General features: G+C 33.5%; 1 long non-coding RNA gene across 5 annotated transcripts in view; it reads left to right on the top strand.

The window, feature by feature from the left end:
• The window catches only part of LOC139361811 (uncharacterized), a 66938-nt gene that overhangs the window by 11769 nt on the left and 32840 nt on the right, over window positions 1-22329 (top strand). The window contains exons 4-6 of one of the 5 annotated variants that reach the window (XR_011619463.1): window positions 3240-3318; window positions 8502-8614; window positions 14342-14381. This is a non-coding gene — a long non-coding RNA (uncharacterized lncRNA). Of the gene's footprint in view, window positions 1-3239; window positions 3319-8494; window positions 8615-8900; window positions 9073-14341; window positions 14382-22329 lie in introns of those variants that run through there. The other 4 variants (XR_011619462.1, XR_011619459.1, XR_011619460.1 and 1 more) reach the window with 4 other exon arrangements.

The following is a 22329-nucleotide window of genomic DNA, read 5'->3' as shown; positions in this document are numbered from 1 at the left end:
CACCTTTTAAGATGACTAATAGAATTGTTTTGAATTTTCTATCACTTAAGTTTCTGTTTTCTGGGTGGATACCTGATAGAAATAATCCGTGTCAAAGTATGTCTTATGCACTATTGTTAGCTTGCATTTGTTTAGATCTTATACTTTACAAAACACTTAATAAATTCTTGCATTATCCATTCTGGTTAATGCATTCATATTAATAGGAGATATAATATCCTAAATAATAGATGAAATTTTAAACACTCTGGTAGACTGATAGTGATTGTTTATATATATGAGTAGGCAGTTTGCTTTTTTTTTAAATGTTATTTTACTTTAAGTTCTGGGATACATGTGCAGAATGGGCAGGTTTGTTACATAGGTATACATGGGCCATGGTGATTTCCTGCTCCTATGAACCCATCATCTAGGTTTTCAGCCCCGCATGCATTAGGTATTTGTCCTAATGAAGAGCAGGCAGTTCTTTTACTATTCCTCAGCCTCTTACTCCGTGGACAGAGAGCGCCAGGCATCTAAACATTGCCCTTACACAGTGAAAAGCACATACATTGGCAGAACCCTGTTGAGGAAAAATGTAAGCATTACATAAACAGAGAAGAACACAACTTTTGCTCATTCACTTTTGAAGACTGAATTTCTATTAAAACTCTGAAAATGTGCAGATAGAATATATATAAACATGTGTATATGAATATATGTGTGTATATATACGTATATGCGCTCAAACTAAAATGACCTAGTCTATATTTTAAATCCTGCTGGACTCTAGTCTAAAAATTCATAATAGCATTGGATTTTTGAATACAATGAAGTAAAAATCAGTCAGATCTAACCTAGGGTTCTCACAATCTTCATAATTGCAATTTTAATTCACTTTAGATCTATTTATTCTAGTTATTTACTTTTTATTTTTATTTTTTTGAGACAGAGTCTCGCTTTTGTCGCCTAGGCTGGAGTGCAATGGCACGATCTCAGCTCACTGCAACCTCTGCCTCCTGGGTTCAAGTGATTCTCCTGCCTCAGCCTCCCAAGTAGCTGGGATTAGAGGCACCCACCAACACACCCAGCTAATTTTTGTATTTTTAGTAGAGATGGGGTTTCACCATGTTGGCCTGGCTTGTCTCAAACTCCTGACCTTGGGTGATCCACCCGCGTTGGCCTCCCAAAGTGCTGGGATTACAGGCGTGAGCCACCGCACCAGCCTCTTCTAGTCACTTTCTTTTCCCTTTAAGAATAACATAAATTAACTTTGGATATAGTTTGGGTATTTGTACCCTCCAAATCTCATGTTGAAATGTGACCCCCAATATTCATGGGGCCTGGCTGGGAGGTGTTTGTGTCATGGGGGCAGATCTCTCATGTGTGGCTTGGTGCACTCCTCGTGGTAATGAGATTTTGCTCTATTCGTTTGCAAGAGAACTAATTGTTTAAAAGAGCCTGGCTCCTCCTCCACCTGTTTCTCTTGCTGCCTCTCTTGCCATGTGACACATATGTTCTCCTTTTGTCATCTGCCATGGTAGAAGCTACAAGAAGCCTCACCAAAAGCTGACCAGATACTAGTGTCATGCTTGTATGACCTGCAGAATTGTGAGCCAAATAAACATTTTTTCCTTATAAATTTTCTAGTCTCAGGTATTTCCTTTACAGCAGTGCAAAATGGGCTAACAATCTTAATAAAGCATTAAAAAAAGAAAAGTGCCAAAATGTGTTACAATTGCTCTGTTACTTAAAGGTTATGTTGTACTCTCAATTATATGATTAAACATATTTTAAGAAAAACAATTTGGTATTTAATTGATAGGAACTATCAATCATAAATTTTGTGATAATATTCAAATATTAAACATTTACAGTCTCATGTTGGCTAACAGAAAATCTTTTGAAATTATGTAACTTAAGATCTGTACAGAATTGTATTAGAGAGACACCCCAGATCTTCTACTTGTATAATCTAATGTCCTTTAGAAAGGAAACAGTTATAGATGTGTGGTGTTATTTCTGAGGCCTCTGTTCTGTTCCATTGGTCTATATATCTGTTTGGTACCAGTATCATGCTGTTTTGGTTACTGTAGCCTTGTAGTATAGTTTGAAGTCAGGTAGCATGATGCCTCCAACTTTGTTCTTTTTGCTTAGGATTGTCTTGGCTATGCAGCACTATTCACAATAGCAAAGACTTGGAACCAACCCAAATGCCCATCAATGATAGACTGAATTAAGAAAATGTGGTACATATACACCATGGAATACTATGTAGCCATAAAAAAGGGATGAGTTCATGCTCTTTTCAGGGACATGGATGAAATTGGAAACCATCATTCTAAGCAAACTATCACAAGGACAGAAAACCAAACACCACATATTCTCACTCATAGGCAGGAATTGAACCATGAGAACACTTGGACACAGGGCAGAGAACATCACACACCAGAGCCTGTTGAGGGGTAGGGGGCAGGGGGAGAGATAGTATTAGGAGAAATACCTAACGTAAATGACAAGTTGATGGGTACAGCAAACTAACATGGCACATGTATACCTATGTAACAAACCTGCACATTGTGCACATATACCCTAGAACTTAAAGTAAAACTAAAAAAAGAAAGGAAACAGTTATATTCAAATAAGACGTTCCCTCCAAAATACTATTAAATTTAAAAAATGAGTAATATTTAATGTTAGAGTAAAATGAAAATCTATATATTTATATAACATTTACTCATTACACATGATTTTAATTTTTCTAATATGTTCATTTCTTCAAACTATGGTTACAAATACATTGTCATTAGGAATACAAATGTATTTATGTGTGTAAGAGTAGTACTATGTAGATAAAATAGACATTTTTGAACTCATAAATACAATCATATATAAATTTAAAAATATTTGGATTCCAATAATTCATTAATCAAAAATTGATCTAATTATTACAGTATTTGGTGAGATAGTGTACAGTAACAAAATGTAACTAAAATTTTGGGTTTAAAAATTAATTTTATTTTTTAAATTTCAAGTAGTACATTAAGACATCATGTCTACTTTCAAAACATGTTTGCTTACATAAGTATTAAGAATATGCTTCTAAATAAACTGATATTGTAGCCCAATGGTTATACAGTTTTCTGTCTTGGTGATTATAAATAAGAGACCTAGGCTATCGTTGATTCTTTAGTTGAAATTTAGCCCAAAGGCAAAAGGTAGATTGAATAGCCTCTTTCGGTTTTTTTTCTTTGGCACAGGAGGTACATCAAAATCCAATCTGCAAAGATGCAAGATATTCAGAATTCTCTTACACTCTCTACTAATTTCATGATACAGGTACTAAGAGAAGAGCATGGGTAAATTGCGTGACACTGCGGTTTGGGATATGAATAATCCTGTCACACAGGTTGTGAGCATAAAACCATGTAACAAGCTTGCACATGTACTCTCTGAACCTAAAATACAATTTGAGATTTAAAAAAAAGAAGAAGAAGAGAAGAGCAGACCAAACAACTATAATAGGATTGGGGTGGGATTTTTTAATCTCTTCTTTCGTGACCTTCAATCACATATGTGTGCAAAATATATGTATTTAAATGTAGATATGTTTCCAAAAGTTCTGTGAACACATCAGAGGGTTCTTTTCTAGAGAGAGAAGTTCTGTGGGGCTGTAAGACCAGTGAAAGAGCAACATGGAAAGAAGGACTAGAGAAGCAGAGTTCTCCCCATCCCCTTCGGGGGTGTGGCTGAATTACCTTGACATGACATGTCATGCCATTTTATAGAAACTGCCTTTCAGGTACGAGGAGCTGATAAAAGACAAGGTTTAATAACCTCTCCTTGCTCACTTCATACCATTGACAATTAGTTCTCTTGTAAAATCTATGAATGTTTTGCCTTAATTTTTTTAATTTTTAAAATTTAATTTTTGTGAGTACATAGTATATATTTATGAGGTACCTGAGATATTTTGATACAGGTATGCAATGTATAATAATCACATGATGGAAAATGGCACATCCATCTCCTCAAGCATTGATCCTTTGTGTTCAAATGTGTTCAAATTATACTTAGTTATTTTAAACTGTACAATTAAATTATTTTTGAGCATAGCCACCCTGTCGTGCCATCAAAAACTAGATTTTATTCATTCCTTCTATTTTTTGTACTATTAACCATCCCCACCTCTCATTCAATTCCCTACTACCCTACTTGTAACCCTCATTCTACTCTACCTCCGTGAGTTCGATAGTTATGATTTTTAGATCTCACAAACAAGTGAGAACTTGTAATGTGTCTCTTTCTGCACCTGGCTTATTTCACTTAACATAAAGACTTCCAGTTCTGTTGCTGCAAGTGAGAGGAATTCATTCTTTTTATGGCTGAATAGTGCACCATTGTGTATAAGTACCACATTTTCTTCATCCATTCATCTGTTAATGGACACTTAGCTTGCTGCTACCAAATCTTGTGTGTTGTGAACAGTGCTGCAACATACATGGGAGTGCAGGTATCTCTTTAATGTACTGATTGCCTTTCTTCTAGGTATATACCCAGCAGTAGGATTGCTGGATCAAATAGTAGCTCTATTTTTAGCTTATTGAGGAACCTCCAAACTGTTCTCTATAGTGATTGTACCAATTTAAATTCCACCAACAGTTTATGATTGCTCCCTTTTCTCCACCTTTTGGCCAGCATTTGTTATTGCGTATCTTTTGAATATAAACCATTTTAACTGGGGTGAGATGACATCTCATTGTGATTTTGATTTGAATTTGTCTGATGATCAGTGATATTGAGTACCTGTTCATATACCTGTTTGCCATTTATATGGCTTATTTTATGTCTATTCAAATCCTTTGCCCATTTTAAATCAGATTATTCAAGATATTAATCCCTTGTCAGATGGGTAGTTTGCAAATAGTTATTCTCATTCTGTGAGTTATCTCTTCACTTTGTTGATTGTATCCTTTGCTGTGCAAAAGTTTTTTAACTTGATGTAATCCCATTTGTCTATTGTTGCTTTAGTTGCCTGTGCTTGTGAGGTATTACTCAATCAATTTTTGCCCCAACCAATGTCCTGGAGATTTTCCCCAATGATTTCTTGTAGTAGTTTCATAATTTCAGGCTTTAGATTTAAATCTTTAGTCCATTTTGATTTGATTATTGTATATGGTGAGAGATAGGGGTCTAGTTTCATCCTTCTGCATATGGGTATCCATTTTCCCAGCACCATTTATTGAGGAGACTGTCTTTTCCTTAATGCATGTTCTTGGCACATTTGTCAAAAATGAGTTCCCTGTTGATGTGTGGATATGTTTTTGAGTTTCCTATTCTGTTCCATTGGTCCGTGTGCCTGTTTTTATACCAGTACCATGGTGTTTTGGTCACCAGAGCTCTGTAGTATAATTTGAATTCAGGTAATGTGATTCTTTCAGTGTTGTTCTTTGTGTTCAGATAGCTTTGGCTATTCTGGGTCTTTTGTGATTCCACATAAATTTTGGAATTTTTTTTTTTTCTATCTGTGAAGAATGTCATTGGTATTTTGATAGTGATTGTATTGAATCTTTAGATTGCTTTGGGTAGGATGCACATTGTAACAATATTATTTCTTCCAATCCATGAACATGGAATATTTTGTTCCATTTTTTTAGTGTCCTTTTTAATTTCTTTCATCAATGTTTTACAGTTTTCATAATAGAGATCTTCTACTTCTTTACGTTAATCAATTCCTAGGTATTTAATTTTATTTGTGGCTACTATAAATGGGATTACATCTGTTTTCTTGTTAAGATTGTTTGATGTTGGCACATAGAAATACTACTGTTTTTTACATTTTGATTTTGTGTCCTGCAAATTTACTGAATTTGTTTATTAGCTCTAGTAGTTTTCTGGTGGTGTCTTTAGGTAATTTTAAAATTGTAAGGTACTATATTCTGCAAAAAAAAAAAAAAAAAAAAAAAAAAAAGGATAATTTGACCTCTTCCTTTCCAATTTGGATTCTTCTTATTTCTTCCTTTAGTCTGATTGCTTTAGGTAGGATACCCAGCACTATGTTGAATAACAACTGTGAAAGTGAGAATCCTTGTCTTGTTCCAGATATTAGAGGAAAGAATTTTAGTTTCTCCTCATTCAGTATCATGCTACATGTGGGTCTGATATTTATGGCTTTTATTATGTTGAGGTGTGTTTCTTCTATACCCAGTTTTTTCAAGTTTTTTTTTTTTTTTTATCATGAAGTGATGTTTAATTTTATCAAATGCTTTATTTTTTTTTTAACGTCAGTTGAAATGGTCATATGTTTTTGCCCTTCATTGTGTTGATATGATGTATCACATGGATTAATTTGCATATATTGAACCATCCTTGCGTCCCAGGGACAAATTCACTTGATTATGATGAATGATCTTTCCAATTTATTGTTAAATTCAGCTTGCAAGTATTTTGTTGAGGATTTTTGCATCAATATTGATCAGAGATATTGGCTTGAATTTTTCTTTTTTTGATTTGTCTTTGGTTTTGGTATCAGGGAAACACTGGCCTCATAGAATGAATGTCAAAGTATTTCCTCCTCCTGTATTTTTTGAAATAACTTGAGTAGGACTGGTATTGATTCTTTTTAATATGTCTCATAGAATCTAGTATTGAAGCCATTGGGTCCTGCGTTTTTCTTTACTGGGAGACTTTGTTATGGTTTTGATCTTGTTACTTTCATTGGCCTATTTGTATTTTTTAATTCCCTCATATTTTAATCTTGTAGAGTGTATGTGTCTGTGAATGTATTGATTTCTTCTAGATTTTCCAACTTGTTGGCATGTAGTTGCTTATAGTAGCCTCTAATAATCTTTTCAAATACTGCTATGCCAGTTGTAATGCGCCCTTTATTTGCTATGATTTTATTTATTTAGGTCTTCTCTCTTTTTTTCTTAGTCTGGCTAAAGGTTTGTCAGTTTTGTTTAACTTGTTTATAAACCAACTTTTGCTTATCTTTTGTATTATTTTCTTCATTTTAAATTCATTTATTTCTGCTTTGATATTTACTATTTCTTGTCTTCTCCTAATTTTGGATTTTGTTTTGCTCTTGCTTTTCTAGTTCTTTAAGATGCATTATTAGGTTGTTTTCTAAAGTTTTTCTTATGTTTTGATGTAGGTACTTATAACCTTCTTTCTTAGTATTGCTTTGACTGTATTCTATAGGTTTCAGTATGTTGTGTTTACATTATCATTTGTTTCTGGAAATTTTTCAGTTTTCTTAATTTCTTCATTGACTGACTAGTCATCAGCAGCATATTGTTTAATTTCCATGTATTTGTATAGTTTTCAAAATTCTTTTTGTTATTGATTTCTAGTTTTATTCCATTGCATTCGGAGAAAATGCTTGATATTGTAATAATTTTCCAAGTGTTTAAGACTTGTTTTGTGACCTAACATATGGTTTGGTTACTGCTGCCTTATTTGGTGAGATCAGGTTTTCTTTGATGGTCTTAATACTTGCAGATATTTGTCTGTGTCTGGGCGTTGGAGTTAGGCATTTAAATTAGTCTTTGTAGACTGAGTTTGTTTGTACCTATTGTTCTTGGGAAGGCTTTCCAGATATTTGAAAAAACTTGGGTGTTGTGATCTAAGCTCTGCTTTAGGGGCCACCCAGTCCAGTAACAGTATGGTTCTTGCAGACTCGTAGAGGTACGGGCTTGATAGTCTTGAACGATATCCAGAATAATTTTCTAGATGATGAGACAGAGAACCCTGTTCTTGTCCTCTATTTTCTCCCAAACAAACAGAGTCTCTATTTCAGTTCTAATCCACCTGGAGCTTGGGGTAGAGTGACGTAAGCATGACTATGGTCACCACTACAGGGACTGCACTAGGTCAGACATTTAGTCAGCACAGCACTGGGTCTCACCCAAGCCCTCCTGTAACCACTCCCTGGCTACGGCCTATGTTTGCTCAAGATCTCAGGATCTGCAATCAGTGAGGGCAAACACAACCAGGCCTATGTCCTTCTCTTTACTTGGGTGGGTCCAAAGATGTCTTCAGGAGCTAAGGACTGCAGTAAAAAATTCTTAGAAGTCTACCTAGTATTCCACTCTACTGTGGCAGAGCTAGCACTCACATCGAAAGATGCAGTTAGTGTCATTTTTCATATCCAGAATTTCTGCTTAACACAGAGAATTACAGATAACTTCATTTCCACTCTTCTCTCCCCTTTCAAAAGGCAGAGGAGTCTTACTCTATGGCCACGATCATTACAGGCCCATGGGCAGTACTAGCAGACTACCACTGATGTTCCCTTAGGGCCCAAGGGCCCTCGAGCACTTTACCCCATGGTGGTGAGGTTTGTGGGGACTCAAGTTCAGATTGCTGGAATTGAGGATTCCTCCTTGGCAAGGGCTGCTTTAAATGCTACCTTATAGGTTGGTGTCAGTTGAATTTGGTCCAGGTTTGCCTTCTGCTGACACAGATTAACACTGAGTTCAATATCTCACAACTGTCGTACTCTCCCTCTCCCGAGTTCACAGAATCACTCTCCGCATCGTGCTGCTGCTGCTACAGGATGGGAGAGTGGTGGTATCAGCTATACAAGACTGTTTTTCCTACCTCTTCAGTGCCTGTGCTATGGAGTTAAAACGAGGTACTGTGAGTGCTCTCCTTATTTTTGGTTCTTATGAAGGTCCTATTTTGTGTAGATAGTTGTTAAATTGGTAATTGATTTTTTTTTGCCGGCAGCAGGGGTGATCAGTTAAGCCTTCTATTCTGCCATCTTGCTCCACCCCACTGCTTTTTAAATATTTCTTAAATCTGTCTCATCCTCTCTATTACCACTGCGCTAATGTGGACCATTATCAAGTTTTTATGGATTATTACAACAGCCTCTCTTCACGCCTGCAGTCTTAAATCCTTCCCTTTTTTTCCTGCAGAGAAATGCCAAGTAACATGTCCTGAAATACAAGCTCATATGAAATTTATTGTTCTCACATGTAGTACAAAGTGCAAGCTCTTCACTATGAAGCATTTTGCATGGTACATATGAACTGTGCAAATGCCTGTTGAAGAAACAAATGGACAATAAATAAACAAAGAGGTGAACAAGGCAAATAAGGCATAGTCAGATTCCTTCACGCTTTCTCTTCTTCATCTTTTATCTTTTTTTATTGTGTACTTTTGCCTTCCAGATTGATCCCTACTTAGAACCACTCTCTCTTCCTTTGCCTTGTTAATACCTAGTCACCATTTTTTTCTTTTCTTTTTTTTTTTTTTTTTGAGACAGAGTCTCGCTGTCTCACCCAGGCTAGAGCGTGGTGGCTCAATCTTGGCTCACTGCAAACTCCACCTCCCAGGTTCAAACAATTATCTGCCTCAGCTTCCTGAGTAGCTAGGATTACAGGCACCCACCACCACGCCCGACTAATTTTTGTATTTTTAGCAGAGAAGGGGTTTCACCATCTTGGCCAGGCTGGTCTTGAACTCCTGACCTCGTGATCCACCCGCCTCGGCCTCCCAAAGTGCTGGGATTACAGGCGTGAGCCACCGTGCCTGGCCACCTAATAGACTTTTAAGACTCAGCTTAGAAATAATCTCTTCACTGAAGTTTCCTGGATCCCTCCTCTTGACTTCCTCTCTCCACAGCATTTCAAATATTGGAAACATTTCCTCATATTGATTCATATTAGCCTATTAATATTGTCTGGAAATTTGTCCTCTCCAAGACTCATATTGAAACGTGATTTCCAGTGTTAGAGGAAGGGCCTTGTGGGAGGTGTTTGAGTCACGGGAATGGATCCCTCATGAATGGCTTGGTGCACTCCCCATTGTAATGAATTCACACGAGATCTGGTTGTTTAAAAAGCGACCTGGTACCTCTTTCTTTCTTACTTGCTCTCTCCATGTGATATGCTGAGTCTCCTTTTGCTTTCACCATGATTGTAAGTTTCTTGAGGCTTCACCAGAAGCAGATGCTGGTGCCATGCTGCTTGCACAGCATGCAGAACTGAGTTAAAACAAAACCTCTTTTCTTTATAAATTAACCAGCCTCACATGTTCCTTTATAGCAATATGAATGTACTTGTCACCTCTGAACACAGCTCCACCACATTTTAGCCATTTATTTTCATGTCTCTCGTTATACCTAGACTCATTTCCTTAAGGACAGAGATCATATCATATATAAATATTTGCAACCTGACATGAAATTCACTCTTTAGCCTCACTTATAGTTAGCCTCACTTATAGTTACTTAATACTCACTTATAGTTACTTATAGTTTATAGAATGAATACAGAGTTGAATAACTTAACTAATAGTAAATAACAATCATATTTGTCCAATCTGTGTGCGTCTGGGGGAAGAATTAATGAACATAATTTCTGCCTTTTAAAATTTGTCAGTTATAATTGTTAACATTTTTCCTAAAAACATAAATATATTCAGCTGAAAACCTTCATATAGGGCACATTTATAAATCTTACCATTTCTTTGTTTTTATTCAGAAAAATGCCAAAGATGTTGAATATTTTACAAATATACTCTATGGGAAAATTCTGCAATGATCTGGTTATGCTTTATTCAAAGGTTTTGGGATTCTTTTATTCCCATATTTGACTGGAATTATGATTTTATATTGAATGTTATTCATGCATATATTCTGTCAAGAAAGTTTCTTTAGATTGTGTGACAGAATTAAATGTATTAACATGTCTTGGCATTCTGCTTTAGGTAACCTCTTGAGTCATTTATGACATATTAAGGTGGTATTGTTCACATTGGGGTTACAGCAACAGATAAACAATATTCACACATTATGGGAGCTATTTTATGGAGTAACACATAAATTATGTATGCAAACAAATGAAAAATAATAATTGTTCAGACAATGATACATTAGCTAGAATGGTCAGGAAGAACCCTCAGAGCAGGGAGACAAGGGTAAAGGCATGAATGATAAGAAAGTGACAGCCACAAGAAGTTATTGAGGAACAGCCTGCTTGGCACAGAAAGAGCAGATACAGAAGCCTCCAGTAGGAATAGACTTTGTGATGTATGCGATAGAAAGGTTAATGAGACTAAAGTGAGTGAACTAAGAGGGGCGTGCTAAGAGATGGGTAGGAGAGGTAGACAGGGGTTAAAATGAATAGTTTAGATTGAATTATTATTGCAGGAGAAGCCATTAGACAATTTTTCAACAGAAGAGTAAGAAGAAGATAGATCAAAGGACTTGCTGTTGTCTTAGATGCGAAATATTAAAAAATAAGTGAATGAAAGATGAAAAACAAGGGTGTTTCCTTGAGAAACAAGGTGAGTGGATGGTAATATCATTTATTAGGTTGACGCAACACTAAGAGAGGAAATACTCCAGAAAAAACAAACAAACAAACAAACAAAGAAACTATGCAGAGAGTGGAGATCAAGAATTGAGATAAAATCATGTTGGATTTGATAAGCCTATTATTAAAAATGCAAGTGAATATGCCTTCTAAGAGCTGTGTCAACAGATCAATTATGAGAACCTCAGGAGAGCACAATATATGTTAAATTATTAATATGTACTGTGACTTAATGTGTTACCTTTCTCAAGTAATAGATTTGCATTTTAATGAGTTTTCACTAAACACTTTGACCCAGATAAATTGCTCTAATACTCACCATACCAATCATGTATCAGACTATGAGACTTGAGTACTGTGATAGGCAATGATTATTTTGAAAGACATAGGCACCCCACCATTCTACTGAAGCACAGGTCTCATAGTTACGCAGTTCAGTAGTCTACCTCATCTGCTTTCCCAAAATCACTTTCCTATACTCACATTTCCAGAAGACAGCCTTGGGAAATATGAATCCCCCACATATGCCCATCAAGAGCTTTTCCTGATGAAAATTTTAAAAGATTTGAGAACGCATTCAACAGTTAATTTGTGCTCATCTTTTTTCACTGGATGAATAAGGTTAATAAGTTTTTGTCTAATAATTAAGTAGTTAATGTATTATTAAGGTATTTTTTTAGGATGTTTTAAGATATCAATGGATAATATGTTAGATACCTAACTATGCTTTTATTTTCATTATTCAAAACAAAAGAAAATGTTTACTCTCCAAATAGTTTACTTGTTTTACTATTAGTCTAGTCTTTCAGGGTCAGAAAAATCACGAAAATCACAGTAATGACACGTTATCTCCCAGTTTGAGAAATGGTAGTTTGGAACCCAGTGCTTCATGTGAAACCCTCTTGAGCTGAGGAAAGTGAAAGTGAACTGAGGGCAGGGAGGAAATGGAGTCTTGAAAGTGAATGTCAGTGCTTTTCGTACTCTTACTTTCACACAGGGAGATGAACATATACTGGGATTATGTCATGATTTGGCCTTATTTCATTTGTGTACACTAAATTATTACTTAGACATTACTCTATTCCATATAAGGCAAAAAATTTATCTCTTTTTAAAAACCTTTTCTATATTTATGGTTATGTAGCTCCTATAAGTATAAATGGCTGCATTGTTTAGCCCCAAATATATTTTCTCAGAGTCTAACGTTAAGATATTTAAAATAGTTTATTAAATATTTAAAAAGCTTATTAAAAGATGAATCTCAGAACAAATGCCTGGAAGTTACAGGACATCTTGAAACTGTATTGAGCTTAAAATGAAAAAATAATCTGTTCATCTTAATTTAGAAATGTTATAATTAATAATTTATAAATATAGGCTTTATTTGATACAGGTGTATCAGCTACTACTCTGTAACAATAAACACTAGAACTTAATGACTTAAATATGTTTTTTTTTTTTTTTTATTTCTTGTGAGTCTACTGATTATCTAGGTGGCTTGATTGATTTGGGGCAACCTCTGTTGATTTCAGCGGGGCCTGTTCAGTCAGGTGACATAGCTGTCAGAATGACTGAGTTCTGGCTGTCCAGGATGGTTCCCTTGAATTCATTCATAGCTTGTTAGGCATGAATCTGAAAACAGATACCTCAAAGTTGTAAGATGACTTTTAACAGAATTATATTCCTCCTCTTAATTTTGAAAGAACAGTGAATAGAGGATATTTAGGAATTTTTAGTCATATGTTTTGTTTAAGCTAGTCAAATAATTTTAAAAAGTCTATGATGGTTATCATTTTATACAGGTAGCACAGAACAACTCTTTGATGGAAGATACAAGGTCTTATAACTTCACGCTTGGGCTCAAAAAGTCACTTACCATCAAATTTGCTTCAATTATGTTTAAATGAACTAAACTTTTGATTATCCTTTCACTGCTTAGCAGGGTGCACAAAAGTATGTGTTTAATTAAATTAAGACTACCAGCCTTCCCAAATTTTAATTGGCCTCTGTGTTTTATAGGCGAGCCAACAGTATTATAGAGTTGATATAATGTAATTAAATTTTAATAAATTCTCTGCAAATTAACTTAGGAATTAAAGGAAAGTATTTCCAAATTACATAATTTGTATAATCTTTATGAGTTTATTTCACAAGATACCTTTTCAAAGATAAAAAATGTAATTCTAAAAAAGGGTTAGGTAGTTAAAAGATAAATAAAGCTATCAGTAAATGATATGTCAACAATATTAAGCTATTATTTTCAAATTCCTTTCTAATTAGAAAAGTAATGTATTAATTGTAGAGACTGGACATTTAGAAATACATAAAAAGCATAAAAACATTCAAAATTTTGTTATGCATAAATTAACCATGGAATCATACCATGTATATAGAGATATAGTTGAAATTTCTGTTAATTTTATTAATATTATGTAATAAGAGTAATTTTCTTGCATATTTTTGAAGCATTGTTTTTAATATAATATTTCTAGAATATAGTAACTACACAAAATGCGTTAAACATACATTTTCCTCAGGCATGAAAAATTAATTTAAGTATTCTTTTTTTGAACCTTTGTTCTTTTTGAGTATTTATTTTGTTTTAAAAGCAAGGCTGTGATGAAGCTAAGTATCTCTGTACATTACCGCATGCTTTCTTCCTGATACTGAATACTTTAAAAGTCTGTAGATGTGGACTACTAGTCCACATCTTTTTCCTGTGCCTCTCCAATTCAACCCAGAGTACTCTCTCAATCTCTCTTTTTCTTCCTGCCCCCTTCTACATCTCTATCTTTATTTAAATCTCTGCCAATTTGAGAAGCCATATAAGTGTGTTGAATTAATTTTCTTTGCATTGTGTTGATTACCAGTAAGAGTGATTCAAAAAAATTAAATGCTAATTGCATTTTTTGTGGAAAAATGCATATTTATACACTTTACCATTTTCTGTTGAATTTTCAAACTTTGACTAAACTTTTTATATAATACAAAATCAACCTTTTATCTAAAATTGACCTTTATTTTTTTTTCTGTTTTAGATTTATATTTAAAATGTCCTCCATGCCTAGAGTTACAGAGGTAATAATATCTTTTTGATTTCCTTCATGACAGAGATACTTTTTAAAATGTGTTGTTGCATACATTTTTATTAATATGTGTAGTAAAAACAAGGGCATGGCAGAAACCATAGAGTTGAAATATTAAATAAAAGATGAAATGATAATAAGGAAAGCTTCAAAATATGATGCTAGTGGGTCACTGCACACAAGAATTCATCCTGATGGGAACTGTCTGCCTTGGCACCTTTATTCTTCTAGTTGATTAGCTGTCACATGTGGTAACTTGGTAGACTGCGCATTATCATAAAACTTTCAGAATCACGCTCAAAGCCAAAGCATATCATAGCTATTTCTTCTCCCTGAAGATGACTTGAAACCAATAGCTACTCTTTAACTTTTCTCATCTCTCTAAACTGCACATTTCACACAAGTCGTAAAGTACCTTAAATAGGTAAATATCTCATTTTGATTTATATTTCCACAGAGATGACCTAAGCACAGAGTTCTTTATAAAAACCTATGCTTGAATAAATTTGGTCCGATCGCACAAGAAGGAAGGATATAGATTTTGAGGTTAACATTTATATCAAGGTCAACTGCATTGGAAACAAACAAAAAAAATGGATATTTGTACAGTATAAAAGTTCCTTTATTACGCATATTCTCTATTTTTTTGAATTTTACTTTAAGTTCTGGGATCCATGTGCTGAACGTGCAGGTTTGTTACATAGGTTTACATGTACCGTGGTGATTTGCTGCACCTGTCAACCCCTCATCTAGGTTTCAAGCCCCGCATGCATTAGGTATTTGTCTTAATGCTCTCCCTCTCCTTAGTCCCCACCCCCCATCAGGCCCTGGTGTATGATGTTTCCCTCCCTGTGTCCATGTGTTCTCATCGTTCAACTCCCACTTGTGAGTGAGAACATGTGGTGTTTGGTTTTCTGTTCCTGTGTTAGTTTGCTGAGAATAATGGCTTCCAGCTTCATTCCTTTTTTATGGCTGCATGGCATTCCATGGTGTATATATGCCACATTTTCTTTATCCAGTCTGTCACTGGTAGGCATTTGGATTGATTCTAAGTCATGGCTATTGTAAATAGTGCTTCAATAAACATATGTGTGCATATCCTTATAGTAGAATGATTTACAATCCTTTGAGTACATACTTGGTAATGGCATTGCTGGGTCAAATGGTATTCCTGATTCTAGAATCTTGAGGAATCGCCACACTGTCTTCCACAATGGTTGAACTAATTTACACATCCAACAACAGTGTACACGCATTCCTATTTCTCCACAGCCTCACCAGCATCTGTAAAAGTTCTTTTTTTTTTTTTTTTTTTAGACATAATCTCACTCTGTTGGCAGGCTGGAGTGCAGTGGGGAGATCTCAGCTCACTGCAACTTCCACCTCCTGGTTCAAGAAATTCTCCTGCCTCAGATTCCCAAGTAGCTAGGATTACAAGTCTGCACCACCACGCCCACCTAATTTTTGTATTTTTAGTAGAAAAAGGTTTCACCATGTTGGCCAGGATAGTCTCAATCTCCTGACCTTGTGATCCGCCCACCTTGGCTTCCCAATGTGCTGGGACTACAGGTGTGAGTCAATGTGTCTGGCACGTAATCTTGTTTTAAGTAGCAGATTCTTTCTGACACAAGTTAATGTTTTGTATTCTTTGTAAGAATTTAAAGAGAGAAGAATTTCTATCAATTTGAAATCTCGATTTTGTCATATAATAATAAGGCAAATTTTCACTGTCATAATTAATAAATGGATTATGGTTTGCTCACATTTTGAAATATAGCAAAGAGCAAAATAAAAAATGGGAATATGTTGAAGACAATTTAAACTTAAATCATTTAATATATTAGCAAAAAGTACAGAAAGGAACTTATTAACATTTGAAAAATAATACCAATAACAACCTTAAATCAAATAACAAATGATTTTTGAAGCTCTTTAATTTCTTCTGTAACACTGGTGAAGAAATATAGATTCTCCATGTACTACAAAACAGAAATCCTTTGTTTTGTTATGCTCACGTTTCTAAAAATTGATGCATGTTTCAAAGAATCAATTGGGAATTGCTGCACTTTACATATTTAAAAACATATCCACATATGGAAATCACAGAGTACATAGGGCTTTTTAATAGATGATGACTTCTCATTCAGACATTATAGTTTTAGTTGTCATTTTTTGAAAGATATTAGAACAATCAACATCTGAAATTATTTTAGGCAAGAATGAATACACTATAATTTCAATAGGAAGTTGAATAGTAATAAAAGAGCAAAGCACACTACATTTATTTAGTTTGGGAGTCAATCGTGTAGACACAAAGATAATTTACAGTCTTATGTGCACACACTTAACATCCAAGATAAAGTAATGTTTTTTAACTTAGGATTTCATATTAAAAGGTATTTTTAATGTTGGGAGAAGCAAGAAGGGAAGCAAAAATATAACCCAATACCAGTAAAATTCAAAAGGCAAAAATCTTATAAAATACAAAGCCGTGGAGGCCAATCGCTCTTCTGAACTGTTGCTGAAAACAAATTGAAATGATGTAAAGACAACCAAAATGGAACTCCTAAAGCTGCCTGGAGCAGATGATAGAATTTTCTTGGGACACATTTAAGTAAGAGCAGCAAGATAAAAAAGAGGAACAAGAAAGGCAAACTAGACAGGGTCATTGTTATGGAAAAGTTCTCAGTAGCAAGGCCTTATTTCTATAAAAAACATAATTCATACTCATACTTTGTTAATACCAATGTGAGATCCAGGATAACAGATCCAAATTTCCTGCTCCATTGTGGATGAGGCAGTAGAGTGCAACCATCGCTCACGTTTTGGGATTTTAGAAAGTCTGAGTTTCAGTTATCTTACTGTAAATATCAGGCTAATATAACTTTCATTGATATTTCAGTACTGTCTGAGAAATATGAACAAATATCTGAACACACTTTTAAAAATAGTGGTGTTTCATACTAATATCAAGTAATAAAATATATTGTTTGAGTTCTACCTTTTTATGAAAAAAATTAAAGAAGGGTTTCTTAAAGTTGTGGAAATAAAGAGCTATGATTGATGTGATCACATAATTTATTGTCCAAATCAAGATACTTTTGAAAATAAGAAGCATGAAAATTATTAAAATAGCATCCATTTAAAAAAACCTTTGTGTATTGACTGACAAATTGATTTTGTTAAATTGGATGAACTATAAAAAAACCATTAAAATCAATTTTTAAAAACTTTAATAACCTTTTAATCATTTCTATCTCTAGCACCAATTTACAGATATTTTTCTGAAGAATACTTGTTTAAAACAATTTTATAGATACGTAATTTGTTTATTTTATTAAATTCAACTTTTAAATAAAATATCATAAAATTCATTAGTTTTCAGTGTAGAGTTTGATAAATGTTAGTATATTTATAGTTGTATAACCATCACTACAGTCTAATCTTAGAACTTTTCCATCACCTTGGGCTCTAGGTGATTTGTTTTTATTATTGTACAGCATGACTTGGTAAATGTATCACAATTTATAGATGAATTCTATCGTTGTTTATCATTTAGATTATTTCCAGATTTGGCTTTTATCAATATAGCTACTATAAAAATTCTTGTCCATATCTTCTGGTGCACCTGAGGACACATCTCTGTTGTATATATCTGTAAGAATAGAATTTGTAGGTCACAGCGCAATCATGCATTTATCTTAAGGAGATCATTTCACATTGCTAAGCACAGTGGCTTTTTCAATTTACATTTGTTCTTACAGTATATAAGACAATCTTATGCACTATATATTTGGCCAAAGTTGGTACAGACAAATGTTAAGCTTTCAGACATCTTAACGTGTATAGTAATAGTTCATTGAGGCTTTAAATTGCACTTCCCTGGTAATGAAGTTAAACAAGTTTACATGTTAATTTTTCCTTTGAATAATTTCTTTACTGAAGTTTAAAAATCCATTTAAAAATTATGTTGTTTATCTTTTCTTCATTAACATGATAACATTTTTATGTATCTGGATAGAATAACCTTCTTGGTTATATATGTTGCTCTTCTACTCTGTGGCTTTTCATTACATTGCATGTGTCTTGAAAAATGAAAGTTTACAACTTAAAATAATCCAATTTATACTATTGCATGTACAATTTAAGTTCTGTATTCTTCTTAACAAGTACTTTTTAAACACATGCTATTTTAAGATATCTTAGTGTTATCTAAATATAATAAATGTTAATATTATTAAGTACTGTTTTACCTTATTTTAGATCTATCATTTAATATAAATTTATTCATGTGTACTTGTAGATTAGGAGCTAGTTTGGCTTTTTATTTTCCAGTCTAGGTGGACGGCTGACCTAGTTCTGTTTACAGAATAGATCATGTTTTTCCCACTACTCTACGTTAACACCTTTGTAATAATTAAACTGTACTTATATCCACGGGTTTGTTTTTATCCTCTCTATTCTGTTTTATCATTCTGGTCTTCCTAGAGTCAATATTTCATTATTTTAATTACTGTGATTTATAATAAGTCTTGATATCTAATGGGAGATATTATTCATTAGTTTGTTAGGCCTGTGTTGATACCGAAGTATATCATAACAATATAGTAATATGCATAAAATTAAAAATATACAAACTAACTTTGACCTAGAGGAAATCCTCACATTTTGTTCTTCTTAAAGATTTTCCTGAATAATTTTAGTCTTCTTTTATGTCCAAGTATGGTTTTAAACCCATTTGTCTTTTTCAAAATTTTACATTTATGTTGAGATTACATTAAATTTGTATATTTGCAGTATTATCTCTTACAGTGGATGGACATGTCATAGTTCTTTATTTGTTTTTCTTTAATTTCTCTAAATAATGTTTTATAATTTTGCTATGTAGGTGCCTCAGACGTCTTTGGTTAGACATATTTTTTTCTTGCTGTTGTAAGTGAAACATCTTATAAAATTATATCTTTTTTTTTTTTTTTTTTTTTTTTGAGACGGAGTCTCGCTCTGTAGCCCAGGCTGGAGTGCAGTGGCCGGATCTCAGCTCACTGCAAGCTCCGCCTCCCGGGTTCACGCCATTCTCCGGCCTCAGCCTCCCGAGTAGCTGGGACTACAGGCGCCCGCCACCGCGCCCGGCTATTTTTTTGTATTTCTTAGTAGAGACGGGGTTTCACCGTGTCAGCCAGGATGGTCTCGATCTCCTGACCTCGTGATCCGCCCATCTCGGCCTCCCAAAGTGCTGGGATTACAGGCTTGAGCCACCGCGCCCGGCCAAAATTATATCTTTTAAATATCTGTTGCTAAAACAATTACTTTTATACTCACAATGCTTGTTTGAGGCCATTTATTACATTAAATCTTTTTTTCTCAGTTTTTAAACTTTTTTACGTAAATAATGAAGTTGTCTATGCATCATAAGTTAGAGTTATTTTCCTTTTCAACTTTTAATACGGTTTATTTCTTTTTCATGACTTATTTTATTCTGAAGAACTGCCTTTGGAATGCTGAATAGACATTGTGGTAATGGGCATCCTTATCCCTTCATATCACAGAAAAGCATCTTTCAAAATTTCTTCCATAATTTTGATGATTTTTATTGTTTTTTAGATGATTAAGAAATTCCCCCTTCTAGTTGTAGTGTGATACGCGTTTTGGCAATAAGTGGATGTTTAATTGTTTCAGAAATAACTGTCAAACATTTAAAAAAAGTGTTAAATTTGAGTGTACTTCTAAATTTACTGATAATTTGTACTTTTACTTCTATGTTCATGAGTGATTTGGGTTTGTAATTTTCCTTTCTTATAATATCCTTCTCAGGTTTAAGTTTTAAAGTAATTCTCTCTTCATGAATTGAGCTATGGCTAGTCTTACGGAAAAGTTGCTGTGACTATGGTATTATTTCCCCATTTAAAATTTGTAAAATCCGGTAAGGCTATCTGGTAGTGCCCTCCAGTTTCAAGTTCTGTTCAGCTCTCTGTTGTCAGAAGTCTCTACTGTAATTGTCGGAGAGATACTTCTACAAACCTGCCAGGTCCCTAGGACAGTGTTTCTCCAAGTGTGTTCCTCGCACGAGTAGCAGCAATGTCACCAAGAAACTTGCTAGAAATGCCAATTGTCAAGCCCCTTTTAATACCTGCTGAATTAGAAATTCTGAGGTTGGGGCCACCAGTCTTTGTTTAAATAAACCTCCCAGGTGACTTTGATGTGCACCAAAATTTGATAACTACCTTAAGAGAAAGCAATTCAAAGGTCAGACTTTCTTTTTTTGCCTTCTCTGATGTCTTAGCAGAAAGTATTCATTATTTTGTTAGTGCTACATTGACATCAAAATATATGAAAAGAACATAATTATATGTATAAAAAATATTGAAAGTATAAAAACTAACTAACCTAGCAAATTCACTTATAGAAATTAATCCTAAGGAAACAATACAAAATTCTTAAATGTTTTACGTTAAATTATATTTAAAGAACATAAATTTGTGCATAGATGATATTCATTTCAGTATTATTTAGTTAATTGCGGCAAATTATGTGTAAGTTCATTAATAAAAATTGATTAAAAAATTATTTCATCTTTCAATGATATAATATTATGCATCTAACAAAACTTTGATTATATATAAATGATTATACATAAAAGATTTTATATATCACATATATGATTTTATATATTATATGTGATTTTATATACAAGAGATATAAATGATTATATATAAATGATATAAAAATATATTAATGATTTATATGTAAATGATTATATATATTATATACATATATTTCTTTCCAATGGTAATATATTATTGCTTTAATTAAGGCAGAAATAAAGTCGTATGTATATTACAAACAATTTTACTTTTTAAAAGATGTGGAAATATATATTCATTAAAATACCAATATAAAGTAATTTGTATTTTTGTACTTGTTTATTTTCTTATTAAACTTTTTCTACTAAAAAGTTACTGTTTCTAAAGAGTTATTTTAACTTGTGCTCTAAATGCATTGCCTGACTCTCTATCCCAGTTTCTAAACAGTTTTTAGAAAGTGTTGTAAGTGTATTTTACAGTATTTATTGTTAGAGGAGATTATCAAATTTATGTCAAGATTGTGGATGTTTTTATTACACATATTCAGATATAAATGGATTTGCTCCCATTTAACCTTTATTTATTTTTAATGATTATATTTTGGTTTTAAAATATTTGTTCAGTTTTTGCTCTTATTAAAATTTATCTCAGGCTTATGTAAAAAGATGCAAGGAGAATACAGAAGAAAAAAAGAGTCCAAATGAATTTGGGTCTTATCCTTAGATAGAGTCTTTGCACATTTACTAATTATCTATCTGTTTCCAATTTTAGTATGTGGGCTATGAAGTGAGCATCACATTTTTTGTAAAGTTTATAGTATTCACACTTTCAAAGCCAAAACACTTCTATAGTTAATTTTGTTGAGATTAGATGTTTGTAATAAATACACCAATAATTATGTTTTAACTGGGATGATTTCCTAGAATATTTTTCTTTAGGGAGAGGAGATGATATGGGAATAAGATAATAATACATTGCATAAATGGCATTCAAAGGTGTGGATATATATATACACACACACATATATAATGAATATGCATTGAAATACTAATACAACGTAGGCTTACTATTAGATGTGTGTAAATATATACGTGTGTGTGTGTATATATATATACATGGAAAAGTAAAAAGAAGAAACCTCCTTGTCAAAAAGGTAAAATTAGAAAACAGTTTCAATAACATTGCATATATTTTGTTAGTAACTCAATTAAGACAAATTATTATAATATAATATTACTGTTAAACCTAGCTCTGAGTTATTAACTTAAAAGGGGAGGTTGACAGCCTTCCCCCAGTCAACCTGACACATGCTACTTGTAAGTACTTTCATATACTGTTTTGAAATAAACTTAATTAGCA

This window comes from Macaca nemestrina, chromosome 2 (assembly GCF_043159975.1).
Source record: "Macaca nemestrina isolate mMacNem1 chromosome 2, mMacNem.hap1, whole genome shotgun sequence".
NCBI lineage: Eukaryota > Metazoa > Chordata > Mammalia > Primates > Cercopithecidae > Macaca > Macaca nemestrina.
The sequence above is the reverse complement of the archived record's forward strand: the minus strand, read 5'-3'. Positions and strand labels throughout refer to the sequence as shown.